Source organism: Lynx rufus, unplaced genomic scaffold (assembly GCF_022079265.1).
Source record: "Lynx rufus isolate CCGP_SWC_20201006 ecotype Redwood Valley unplaced genomic scaffold, mLynRuf1.p SCAF_7, whole genome shotgun sequence".
NCBI lineage: Eukaryota > Metazoa > Chordata > Mammalia > Carnivora > Felidae > Lynx > Lynx rufus.
Genome location: NW_025814889.1, coordinates 89,222,200 through 89,235,955, shown reverse-complemented (window position 1 = coordinate 89,235,955; position 13,756 = coordinate 89,222,200). Strand labels below are relative to the sequence as shown.

General features: G+C 38.8%; 1 pseudogene; it reads right to left on the bottom strand.

The window, feature by feature from the left end:
* Nucleotides 1–11,795: 11,795 nt before the first annotated feature.
* Nucleotides 11,796–12,580, bottom strand: LOC124502614 (protein mago nashi homolog 2-like; annotated as a pseudogene).
* Between the last annotated feature and the right edge of the window lie 1,176 nt (nt 12,581–13,756).

Sequence of the window (13,756 nt, the reverse complement as noted above, 5' to 3'; positions counted from 1 at the left end):
CCTCTGAAGTGTATCCGCGGCCTCTTTCAACCCTGTCCTCCTCCCTACGTGTATAAAATCGTACCTGTTATCTGACTGTAAAGGAAACAAACGAAACAGCGCCCACCTTGATCCACGAAGTCCATGTGGAAGCACGGTCCCATGCCAATTTTTGTTCTCCGTCCTTAGTATAGGGCCTGCAACTTTACAGATGAAGGAACATACATGTCCATTAAAAAAAGTTCAGTGGTGGGGCTCCTGGCTGGCTCTGTCGCTTGGTGGAGCACGGCCCTCTGGATCTCCCAGTTACGAATGGCAGGACATTGTGAATGTAATTAATGCCACTCAATGGTACACTTAGAAATGGTTAGAATAGCAAACTTTGTTATGTATGGCTCACTGTAATAAAAATATTTGAGAAAATTAAGTTTTGTTACTTGAGTGGAAACAGGAGTACAGTCTTTTGTCAAATATGGGCAGTAAAATTGAACCTTGTCAATAAACTTTGTCAAGCCCTTGTGAAATTTTTTGTCGATTGGGTTCACTATTTTTTAAAGTAAGCTCCATGCCCAATGTGAGACTTGAACTCATGACTCTGAGATCAGGGGTCACCAGCTCTACCAACAGAGCCAGCTAGGCACCCCTGTGTCTAACACTTGTTGTTCAACTTGGTAGTCTTGGTAGCCAGACAGCTTGGAGGACACAAGAGTGGAATAGGACCTCAGAGCCCTCACTGGCTATGTCCTGACTGATTGAACTCTCCAACTTGATGCAGTTTTCTTAATATTTCTGGATAAAGTTTCCATCTCTTCATTAGTAAAAAACAAACAAACAAACACACACAAAAAAACCCAAAAAACAACTCACCTTTCAGAGTGCCTCAGTGGCTCAGTGGGTTAAATGTTTGACTTTGGCTCAGGTCATGATCTCGCCCTCCCTGAGTTTGAGTCCTGCATCTGGCTCTGCGCTAACAGCTCAGATCCTGGAGCCTGCTTCAGGTCTGTGTCTCCATCTCTCTCCGCCCTTCCCCTACTTGCACTCTCTCTCTCTCTCTCTCAAAAATAAATAAACATTAAAAACAAAAATAAAAACTTACCTTTCCAGAATTTTATGTTCTTGGGATCTGGTCTCTGTCTTCCCTAGTGACATCCAGATAATTTGATAAGGAAAATTTTATGGCTGGAAGGAAATTTGGGTCCAGAGGGATGAGGTGACTTGATCAACATCTTATACTTTTTTTGGTGTCCGAGCTGAACTAAAAAGCCAGCATCTGTTTTAAGTTCTGTGTTCTTGACATTATAGTAACTATGTCCTGGTCCCTCATCTCATTCTGTTTTTTTTTTTAATTGCTTTTTGTTTTGTTTTGTTTTGCTTAACAACATCAGATCCTAATGATGAGCTGCTTGAGTTTAATCATAGATCTTAATGATCCAATTTCCAATTTGACTTTGAATACAGAATGTTTGATTGTTCCTCCATATTAAATCCACTATCAAAGGATGACTCTGTGCCATAGTTGAGAATATAAAACAAGGTAGTACAAACTTTAAAGGCAGTTCCAAAGAAGCTCTCAAAGTACTCTGAGCACAATCAGTGGAATTATTATGTATATCCAACCAATATATTTATACAAAACTAGATAACTGTCATCAAATGAAGGGGTGAAAATTCCTTTGCTTACAGATTCTCATTTTTGGTCTTTTCTCCTAAAAAAATATATGTTTTTGTTTTTTGCTTTCCTATGGCTATTCTTCTTAGCCTAATATTAGCTTTAGCATATATTAACTATATAACCTTAAGTCAAGTTACTTGCTATCTTTCAGTTTTCTGTCAAGTGGGGTTAATATGATTTTTGAAAAGAAATAATTTCTTTTCTTGCTTCTGCTCACTTCCTTTGCCCAAATAAAATATTTCAGATTTGGCTTTTGTTGTTGTTGTTAAGAATCTTTAGAGTGACATTTTGAAAAAGAAAACAAAGCATTTTTAAATGGAAATAAATGCTGATAATGACTGTGAACTTGAAGATATCATTGTTTAGAAGCAGTTAAGGCACAGTACTGAGGAAGTATCAGCTCTGAGCCATAGTGAGGAATCAAATAAAACTTCATAGTTTTCTAGATGGAAGGATGGTGTTACTACTTTTTTTTTTTTTTTAGGTAGGCTCCACACCCAACAAGGGGCTCAAACTCATGATCCTGAGATCAAGAGTTGCATGCTGTACCGACTGAGTCAGCCAGGTGCCCCTACTGTTACTACTGGTATAGAAGGAAAACATGATATGAAGAGACATTTTTTTTTTTTTTAGAGGTGGATGATTTGCCTTACTGTGTTTTTGGCCCAGTAAATTTTATTTTTATTTTATTTTATTTTATTTTTTTAATTAAATATAATTTATTGTCAAATTGGTTTCCCTACAACACCCAGTGCTCCTCCCAACAGGAGCCCTCCTCGATGTGCCCAGTAAATTTTAAAGGAAACTCAGTAATTGAGGCAAAAATGAAATGTTTATTATCAGGATTAGATGAGACTAGGGCAGCAAGAGTACATTGTCTTCAGTCACTAATCTTTAGTGCATCGTCTTAAGGCTAATAGATGCTTAATATGTGTTTGTAGATGATAACGCATCACCAGCCTTGGGTCACTCTACAGATAAACTTTTAATAGTGTCCCTTGTGCCTAGTATAGGATCTGGCATATTTTAGGTTTTCAGTAAATATTTTCTGTTGAATTCTTATCAGTATTAAAAAATGAATTTATGGGGATGACTGGGTGTCTGAGTTGGTTGAGTGTCAAACTTCAGTTCAGGTCATGATCTCACTATTCATGGGTGCGAGCCCTGTGTTTGGGCTCTGTGCTGACAGCTCAGAGCCTGGAGCCTACTTTGGATTCTCTGTCTCCCTCTCTCTCTGCCCCTTCCACCACCACCCCCCCTTAAAAATAAATAAACATTAAAAAATTAAAAAAAAATTGAGACCAACTGTAGCCACGTAGCTTAAGTGTCAGGACTGAGAACTCAGGCCATCTACATTAACATGACTTTTCTCTAGTTTTAGTAAATTCTTGCCCAAGAGCATAAGGCCATAAACTAATAACTAACTTCACTGTTTATTTCAGGAAAATTTCTGCAAACTAATTGATCTAAAAAAATGCTTGCTCTTCTTGGCAAGTATCTCTTTTAGCTGAAACACACGGTTTATCTGGGCAAATACTTGGCGTATAAAACTTATGAAATACTTTACATATGAAAAAACATCTTAGCTATCAGGACTTGCTTCAAAATCATTGTACTGGTGTGCTCACCCATTAGGATGTTCACCTGTCTCGATTTGTCCAGGACTGAAGGGTCCCCAAGATGTAGGGTTTTTAGTGCTAAATCTGGGAAAGTGTTGGAAAACCAAGGACAAAGTGGCCACTATACCACCAGCCCTAAGCTATTATGTCAAAAATTTTGCTCAATGCCCAAAACAATTCCTTGTTTTAAAAGAGCTGTCCTGGGTACCTGGGTGGCTCCATTGGTTAAATGTCCAACTTGAGCTCAGCTGGTGATCTCATGGTTTGTGAGTTCAAGCCCTGCATTGGGCTCTGCGATGACAGTGCAGAGCCTGCATCAGATCCTCTGTCTTCCTCCCTCCCTGCCCCTCCCCAGCTCAGTTTCTCTCTCTCTCTCTCTCTCTCTCTCTCTCACACACACACTAAATAAACATTAAAAAAAAAAAAAAAAGAGCTGTCCTAAACCATTTGTACTCAGACTCCCATAGCCTATGAAGTATCACCTGCTATCTTCCTCCTTCTGAGGCTACTAAGCCTCTGTCAAAGAGCACTGTTCTCCCTTATGGTAGTAGATTTAATAAATTTGGCTTTCCTTGATCACCAGGTTATTCTGGTGGTCTCTTGGGAAGATAGCAATTGTTTTATGTATATTTTTATTTGGCCTATCTTTTCTGTGGGAATGACAATTATTTAAGGAAAGGGAGTATTTACTTTATAAGTACATAAAACACCCACTGTATCAATGTACACTCAAGTGCTACTATCTGATGGTTTTACTATTGAGAATAATATGCAAGATAAAACAAGTATGGGGTTGAGGTTGTCTTAAGTAGGGAAGAAGACCATACAAATTGAGGTGTTGTCTTCAAACTACAAATGTCTGTATAATTTGAATATAAATTTTGGTTATGTGTTTAGGTTACAAAGGAAGGAATCTTCTTTTCTTTTTTATTTTATTATTTTTTTTAGTAGGCTTCATGCCTAACGTGGAGTCCAATGCTGGGTCCAACACGGGGCTGGAACCCATGACCTTGAGATCAAGACCTGAGCTGAGATTGAGAGTCATTGTTTGACTGTTTGAGCCACACAGGCACCCCACAAAGGAAGGAATATTCTAATTGATCTAAATATAGCAGTATTCATTTTTCTTTCTCTTTGTTTTTAATGGCGAGCTATGGCTGTGTATCACTGTAATCTCCTTAGTCTGGGATGGGTGAATGAGAGAAGGAAAGGGAAAGAGAATTGGTGGCGAGTGGAGCAGTGTGGAAGAAGGGACTAAATAAATACTGAGTTTGGAGCTCCAGAGATAGGGAACCAGCCCAAGGAAGGTAAAACATGGGAGGGAGTACAGAAAGGAACACGAGATAAATTAAACTAAAGCAAGTCTAAAAATTTTGTTTGGTGAAATTTTCATCTCTGTATGCAAAAGGAAGAATTATTAATCAACAAAATATAAAGAAAGAAGTCCTAATGCCCTAATACCTTCTGCCAACTGCCTGAGAAATATTGCACATTTATTCTTAGAAATCCATAGTACAAATTTCTTATGATACCTGGCCAAAATTCTCTCCTAAGTTTATTAAGGTGTAAGTAATACTCAAGAAGGGCATTAACTACTTTTGGGAGATATTTTACATCTTGGCCAAAATCCTTTGTTTCAAACAAAGTGGTTTTTTTGTTTTTGTTTTTAATAGATACTTCTAGTAGGGGTTGGCCATGTAACAAATCTTTAAGTCATTAGCTATAGCTATATTAAATTTATAAGAATCAATCCCAATAAGATACATTTTTTTAAAGTTTATTTCTTTATTTTGAGACAGAGAGAGAGAGAACCAGCAGGGGAGGGGCAAAGAGGGGGAGACAGAGGATCCAAAGCGGGATCTATGCACCTATGGGGGCCTCAAACGCACAAACCACGAGATCATGACCTGAGCTGGAATCAGAGGCTCAATTGACTGAGCCACCCAGGCGTCCTGAGATACATTTTTTTTTTTCTACGTAAGTATGATGATGATACAAATAAGTGAAGAAAATCTACTGAAATTTATTGACATTGGGAAATCGTGAGCACATTGTAATGTTTTTTTCAACAACCAACCAAACAGCAAATAAAAGCCCAACAGATACAACTAGAATATGAAGGTTAGAGACCACAGAACCATAAGGTGACATGGAAGGTACAGATGAGTAGAAACAGGTTCTGCGCAAACTTCCCTTCCTTTGCCAATCTTTCTCTCACTCATGCCCCTCCCCCAGAAGCCTCTGAGCTCTGTACACAATTTCATCACTGCTTTAATGTCTCATCACAATTTTTGTTTACGTATTGCACGTAATCCACTAGCTTTAGTCAAAAGCTATTTAAGATTATTACTGTTATATTCCTAAATGCTATGGATATTCGTGGACTCTATTTTACTATAAGCTTTCTGGGTAGGCGTCGCAGCCACTGAGAGGGTTTCAAGGCAGCTGGACCCATGTGGCTCCATTTTTAATTTAGTATCAATTTGGTATTTCCTGGTTTTCTAATAGCTTGGAGAAGTCTACTGTAGGGCCCTAGGAGTGATACAAGTGTTTAACACTTTTAGAGCTGTTTAAACCTTGCTGTGTTTTTTTGCTCATCTCATTTTTGTGCTTATAAGAATGTCCACATTTGGTATATTTCTCAACTTTGACTTCCCATCACTAGGTCTTGATGGCTTGTACATATTCCTTTAATTCATAATCTTCAGACATTTGTATTTCTATTAACTCACCCTGATAGAAAGATACCCCAGACTAATACTGCACATCAGTAACTGAAGTTTACTTTTATTTTTATAAACCCAGTTGTGTTTATTTTGTACCAGGGTTACTGCTAGTACCCTGGATTGGATAGCATTCCAGTTTTTCTACGGCCCTAGAACTGTTTATACAGCACAGAAAATACTTGATCCTTGAAAGCTTCATTGTACTTTTCATTAATATTCATTGGCCCTAGAACTATTTTTGGAGACAGTTCTTTAATAACATTTAATTGGCTTATTCGTGTTTGTAATACTTCATGAGTCTGTTTTGGCAATTATAATTTTCCAAGAGAATAATTTACTTCAATGGGATTGAAAAATATTCAGATACATCCCTTATCTAATTTCTAATTTCCTTTTGGGGGGTTTTTCTTTTATATTAAAATTTTCAGATTTTCTATTTTATTTTATTATTTGTTTTCCCCTTCCTTTCCAACCATCTTCAGATTTATTTATCAGTTCTGATTTTTTTCTATTTTGCTATTACTAGATTGTGCATTATTTTTTTCTTCCTTCTGTTTTCCTGTTTGACCTTTTCCCTAACTTTCTCAATTAGAAAGTTTAAAATTTTTATCAGTCTTTCTTAATAATGAAACATAGAAACCTATTAATTTACCTCTACAACACTGGTCATTTTCTGAAAGTGCAATGTTTTTACTCTTTGTTGTTTGGGTATTTTTAAATCTAGTAGTGATTATAAAAGAGTGTGGGGTATTTTAATCACCAAGTGGTAAACATTTAATTTGGCTTTTTAATTTTACCAATGCAGTGGCTAAAATGATATTCTGTTGTTTTAATGAGCATTTCTCTGGTTAATAGTGAGTTTAAGTAACTTTTATTTAATTAATTAATTTCTGTTTTCCTCTTCTGTGAATTGTATGTTTTGAACAATTTTCTATTCATTGCTTATCTTTTACTTTTGATGGTGGGGCTTCTGTATTTACTTTATATTGCAATAATTTGTGTTTTTTTTTAAGTTTATTTATTTATTTTGAAAGAGAGAGAGAGAGAGAGAGAGAGAGAGTAGGAGAGGGGCAGGCACAGAGCCTGACATGGATGGGGCTCGATCCCCAAAATATATTGTATTCTTCTGATTTTTGGCTGTTCTATTACTTTTATTTATATTGTCTGTTATTGTAAAGACATTCTAAATTTTAATATAGCTAAATTTATCAATCATTTCTTTTATAGTTTGGGGAGTGTGTGTGTGTGTGTGTGTGTGTGTATGTGTATGCTTTAAGAAAAAGTTCTCTGGATAATTCTGTTGCTTAAAATTGTGTTGGGGACATGTGTGTGGCTCAGTTGGTAGAACTTCTGACTTTTGATCTCCGCTCAGGTCATGATCTAGCAGTTCATGAGTTCAAGTCCCACATGGTGCTCTGTGCTGACAGTGCAGAGCCTGCTTGGGATTCTCTCTCTCTCTCTGCTCCTCCCCAACTTGTGCACCCTCATGTGCATGTGCACCCTCTGTCTCTCTCTCAAATAAATTTTAAAAAGTTGCATTGGATTTACAGAATAATTTGGGTAGAGCTGACATGTTACAATATTGCGTATTCCCACCACTAGTGTTACAAGTTATCCCAGTAACAATTATTGATAGACTATCCTTTAATGACTGATCTGCCAGACCTCCTCTGCAACATCAGGGTTTCTTGTATATGTGGGTCTTGTTCTGATTTTTCGGACTTTCTAGTGTCATTTACTACAACCATAACCATCTCAGTTACTATATGCCACTGTCTCAGTCACTATAGCTTCATACTAAGTGTTCATATATGTATGGCAAGTCTCCCTAACCTGTTTTTTTCTTTTTAATACTGTCTTGGCTATTCCCGGCCCTTTGCTTTTCTCTGTACATCTTAGCATTAGCCTGCCAAGTTTCACTAAAAACCTCTCCTGAATTGTAAATGAAATTTTATGGCATTTATAGAATAATTTGGGGATAATCGAGTTTTTATGAAAAAACTTTTAATGTTTATTTTATTTTATTTTTTTTTATAAATTTTTTTTTATAACATTTATTTATTTTTGAGACAGAGAGAGACAGAGCATGAACGGGGGAGGGTCAGAGAGAGGGAGACACAGAATCTGAAACAGGCTCCAGGCTCTGAGCTGTCAGCACAGAGCCCGACGCGGGGCTTGAACTCACAGCCCTCACAGACTGCGAGATCATGACCTGAGCTGAAGTCGGCCGCTTAACCAACTGAGCCACCCAGGCGCCCCTTAATGTTTATTTTTGAGAGAGAGAGAGAGAGAGAGAGAGAGAGAGACAGAACATGAGTCGGGGAGGGTCAGAGAGAGGGAGACACAGAATCTGAAACAGACTCCAGGCTCTGAGCTGTCAGCACAGAGCCCAATGCGGAGCTCGAACTCACGGACCGTGAGATCATGACCCGAGCCGAAGTTGGCCGCTTTTACCGACTGAGCCACCCAGGCGCCCCAAGATTATTTGTATTTCAATGTTTATTTATTTTTTTGAGGGAGAGAGAGAGAGAGAGAGAGCATGAGCGGCAGAAGGGCAGAGAGAGAGGGAGACACAGAATAGGAAGCAGACTCCAGGCTCTGAGCTGTCAGCACAGAGCCTGATGCAAGGCATGAACTCACGGGAGCGTGAGATCATGACCCGAGCTGAAGTCGGACGCTCAACCGACTGAGACACCCAAGCACCCCAAGTTCATTTGTATTTTAATATATGCCTACGTCATTTTGCATTTGAAAATATCATTTTGTATTCGTGCATATAATTTCATTTTTAAACATATCATTTTTGTATTTGAAAATATAAATATACATCACCGAAAACAATATACATTCTTGTCCCTGGGCTGATCAATCCTGGATCAAATCATACTTTTCCTATTTTTAACTAATCAATACTGGGGCAGGCAAATCTAGCTTTGCTACTTGCTCCAGGAAATACTTGCTCCTGGAGGTTAAGATTGTAAACCAATTCAAAGAGTTTACTTATCAAGAACTTGCTTCAAAATCCTAGTTTCACTGTGTTCATCCAATCAAAGATACAATGTATTAAATTCTGATCCCAGCTAGTTCCCTGTCCTCCAAGATTTACCTTGTGATCACCTAGCCCAGGCCCTAGAACCCTGTCTTTATCTTCCTCTTCTGAGACATTTTACTCAGACTCTGTCAAGATTCTGTCCTTCCTTACTGCAGTGGCTCTAATAAACTTGGTTTTCATTGATTAACAGGCTTTTCTGGTGTTCTTTTGGGGAATGGAAAACTTTTGTTTACAAAATACTGTTGTTGACTCCACTGTTGGTATTTGTCATTTTTTAATTAATTAATTTCTTATTTTTTAAAATGTTTTATTTATTTTCAAGAGAGAGAGAGAGAGAGAGAGGGAGAGAGAAACAGAGTGCAAGTGAGGGAGAGGCAGAGTGAGAGGGAGACACAGAATCTGAAGCAGGCTCCAGGCTCTGAGCTGTCAGCACAGAGCCCAATGCAGGGCTTAAACCCTCGAACCATAAGATCATGGCCTGAGCCAAAGACAGATGCTTAACCAACTGAGCCACTCAGGCGCCCCAGTATTTGTCATATTTGAATGTTGGTAAGTTTTTCCTTGTTAGTTCCTTAGATAAAGGTTGCTCAGTTTCCCCTGGGGGGAGTTGGATCTGTCCTGGGTAAAGGTCAAATGAAGATTACCTTGAGTTTTAAAAGTGTCTCTAGGGGCGCCTCGGTGACTCAGTCAGTTAAGCATCTGACTTCGGCTCAGGTCATGAACTCACAGTTTGTGAGTTCGAACCCTGTATCAGGCTCTCTGCTGTCAGCGCAGAGCCTACTTTGGATCCTCTGTCCCCCTCTGTCGCTACCCCTCCCCCCCTTTCTCAAATATACATAAACAGTAAAAAAACCAAAAAGGGTCTCTAGAGACTGGATTGCATTTTTGAGTTTCAATAGACCAGGACCCATTTTCCTTTCTTTTTATGAAAGTCTAGCATAGAACAGACGTTTGTTGAAGTACAAAATCCATGTAGGAAGGGGCAAGTTCATGAGCATACAGCTTAATGCACTTTCACAAAGTGAACCCCGTTCTGTAACCTGCACCAAAATCAAGAAACATTACCGCAGAAGCACCTTAGAAGCCAGCCTTTTGCCCCCTTGCAGACAGTGCCATTCTCGTCTTGCACAAGAGTGATCACCATCCTGCCTTTCAGCACTGTTAGGTCTGTTTGTACTTAAACGTCTTGTAGTTTTCTGAATGACTTCTTTCATTCAACAATACATGTGTGAATTTCATGCATGTTTCTGTGTGGTGGTATTGATCATTCTCATTGTTGTACAGTGTGTCAATGTGGGAAGATACCACAGTTTATTTACCTGGACTAATTTTAATATTATGTTAGCTTTTGGCTCTTGTTCTAAGCAGGTCTTGCATGTTAAGATCCCACACATGTAAGTGTAGCAGTCTTGGGATTTTAATGCTTCCGGGCGACTTTGTTTTTCTTCCAAGTTTCTGAGCAGCCAATAAACTAATTCATAGTTCCTAGTACTATGGGCAGAATCCTTCCCCCCAGCTTTTAAAAAATAGATAGGCTAGAAGGAAATTCTGGACCTTATGCAAGGGTTCAATTTTGCTCTCTTGCTTCACACAGGCCTGAAGTCCTATCTCCTGTTCTGAGGGGACATGTGTGGTTTATGTTAATAAATAACTACTCTCTTTCCAACATAAATTGTTATCACTATTAAATTATCCTCTTTATTACGTTTAAGTTTTTAAATTTTTTAAAATTTTTATTTATTTTTGAGAGAGGGAGAGAGAGAGCATTAGCAGGGAAGGGGCAGAGAGAGAGGGAGACAGACGATCCAAGGCAGGCCCTGTGCTGACAGCAGAGAGCCCGCTGCTGGGCTTGAACCGATGAACAGTGAGGTCATGACCTGAACCGCAGTCGGACACTCAACTGACTGAGCCCCCAGGCGCCCCCACATTTAAGTTTTATTTTTATTTTTTAAATTATTTTATTTTTTTTTAATGTTTATTTTTGAGAGAGAGACAGACAGAGACAGAGCAGGAGTGGGAGAGGGGCAGAGAGAGAGAGGGAGACAGAGAATCCGAAGGAGGCTCCAGGCTCTGGGCTCCAAGCTGTCAGCACAGAGTCCGACTCAGGGCTTGAACTCACAGACTGCAAGATTGTGACCTGAGCCAAAGTTGGATACTTAACCCACTGAGCCACCCAGGTGCTCCTACATTTAAGTTTTTAAAATTTAAACTCTACCTGAGCTGATATTTCCTTATCCACTTTCTTTTTGTCTGTTTGTGTGGTTTTTTTTCAGGCTTTGACATGTTTTATTAGAACATAATTTCAACAAAAGGTTGCTTTTATTTACAGAATTTAATATGTGTGGGGACTGTCCAAACCACTTGGACCCAAATGAGAATAGACATTAAGCCTGTTTACATATTTTATTCATTTTAAAATGTTTGTTTTTGAGAGAGAGCACGCAGGAGGGCTTGAGCATGAGTGGGAGAGGGATAGAGAGAGAGGACAGAGAATCCCAAGCAGGCTCCGTGCCACCATCAACATAGAACCCACGCAGGGCTCAAATTCAGGAAAGGTGAGATCATGACCTGAGCCGATATCAAGAGTTGGATGCCCAACTGACTGAGCCACCCAAGTGCCCCTGTTTATGTATTTTCTTATTTTTAATTGGCGTATAAAAAAGTTCCGCATTTATAAAAATCCCAGTATTATAAATGACAAACTCATCCGTTAATTAAATATAAAAACAGCTTTAAAAACATACAACTTAGATTGGTTTCATCTTGAATTGTAATCCAATAAGACTAAAAACTAAACATTCCAGGTCCTATAACAAATAGTAAAATACTTGAAGGCCTTCAGGATCCTTTGACTGATTTATGTCAATAAGAGAGCCTATTTTTTATTTTTTTGCACGGTCTACAAACAACTTTTTTGAAAATAAACAAGAGAACCTATTTTTTTTTATTTTTTTAATTTTTTTTTATTTTTATTTTTTTATTTTTATTTTTTTTTTAATTTTTTTTTTCAACGTTTATTTATTTTTGCGACAGAGACAGAGGATGAACGGGGGAGGGGCAGAGAGAGTGGGAGACACAGAATTGGAAACAGGCTCCAGGCTCTGAGCCATCAACCCAGAGCCCGACGCGGGGCTCGAACTCACAGACCGCGAGATCGTGACCTGGCTGAAGTCGGACGCTTAACCGACTGCGCCACCCAGGCGCCCCCCAAAAGAACCTATTTTTGATGTGGTAAAAGAAATGTGTTCATCTCCATTGACAATTCTAAGCTCCAGGTGGCTAACTCTGTCCGAGGGGGGCCACAAAGCATCTTCTTTTGTAATTTCACTGTCATCAATAATTCTCTTCAGTTCTCCCCTTACATTCTTGTGTATTTAAGCCCCCTTTCTGATCATGACATCATTTTTGTAATTGCTGTGGTTGGCATCTGTAAGCTTTCTCTCTGGCTGAACCTCGTACTCCAGAAACTCATGTCCAAGCTTGCCTTGTGCCCTACACAGCAGCACAGGTAGAAATCACTGGCCATAGTCATTTTTGTTCCCTCTTTTTGTGTTTACAATTTCAATCGCTCAGTTTTGACTTTTCCTTTCTTTTTTTTTTTTTAATTTACTTTAGGTTTAACTCTTAAGCAGCACATAGTTGGATTTTACTTTTTAACTAGTATTTGCCTTTCATTATGGGACATTAAGCCTTTTGTGCATGTGGTTATAACTGCTTTGTATATCTTCTGCTATTGTGCTTTATATCTTTTGTGCAACCTTGCTCTTTCTTTCGTCTTATCTTTGCTCTACAGAGTTTCTTTAATTTGCTGTTATCTTTTCCAGAGACTTGGAAGAGCTTTTGTGACTGTTTTAATTTTGTGACAGTTTTCGTAGGTTTTGTTTTTAGTGAAAGGAATTTTTAGCCTATATTTCTAAAATTATCAAAGTAAAAAAATTAAATGATATATTTTGCTCCATTTCTTCCTGTAGAGAGACAGGTCCTAAAGGTGCAGTGATGAGAGAATTGCAAAGCAGGGGGCTAAGACTCTCCAGAGCCGAAGCATCGCTCCCCTGCCTAAAGCCTCTTTTATTTTTGCAAATTGTCTTGATGACACCATGCACATACAACATAGTATTTGGCATCTTGACGGGTCCTGCACCTGCAGTGTATTCCATACTGGGTCATGAATACATCTGGCGCCAGACAAAACATTCTTATCCCAGGCCTGGCGCCCGTATGATGTCCGTCTGGAGAGAAGAAGCAGTCCCGGCAGCCTTCCGTCCTGGGAATGAAACTGCTTTCAGTTCCTTGCTCCTCCGTGGGTTTCCTTCAGGACATTCTTACAGTGTCTCCGGCTTCTTGTTCTTCAACGGCTTCCTCGTTTTTGTAAGAATAAACTGGGTTGAGTTGCAGATGCCATTAAATGGCTGATTTGACATTCTACATTCTATTTTTCGGTACATGGCAGTGATAGAATGTATTCTTGTTCACCAATGTTTGTATCCCTTCCTTGGAGGAGAATATATATTCTTGGCCTGTTGATAGACATCAGGCATGAAGAGAATTTGCCCCTTTGGATTCTGTGTCTCCCTCTCTCTCTCTGCCCTTCCCCGGATCATGCTCTGTCTCTCTCTCTCTCTCAAAAAAATAAACATTAAAAAAATAAAAAAATATATAAATGTCTGCTGGAATATCCAAGAACCGTCCTCAGGCAAAGCAGTTCTGC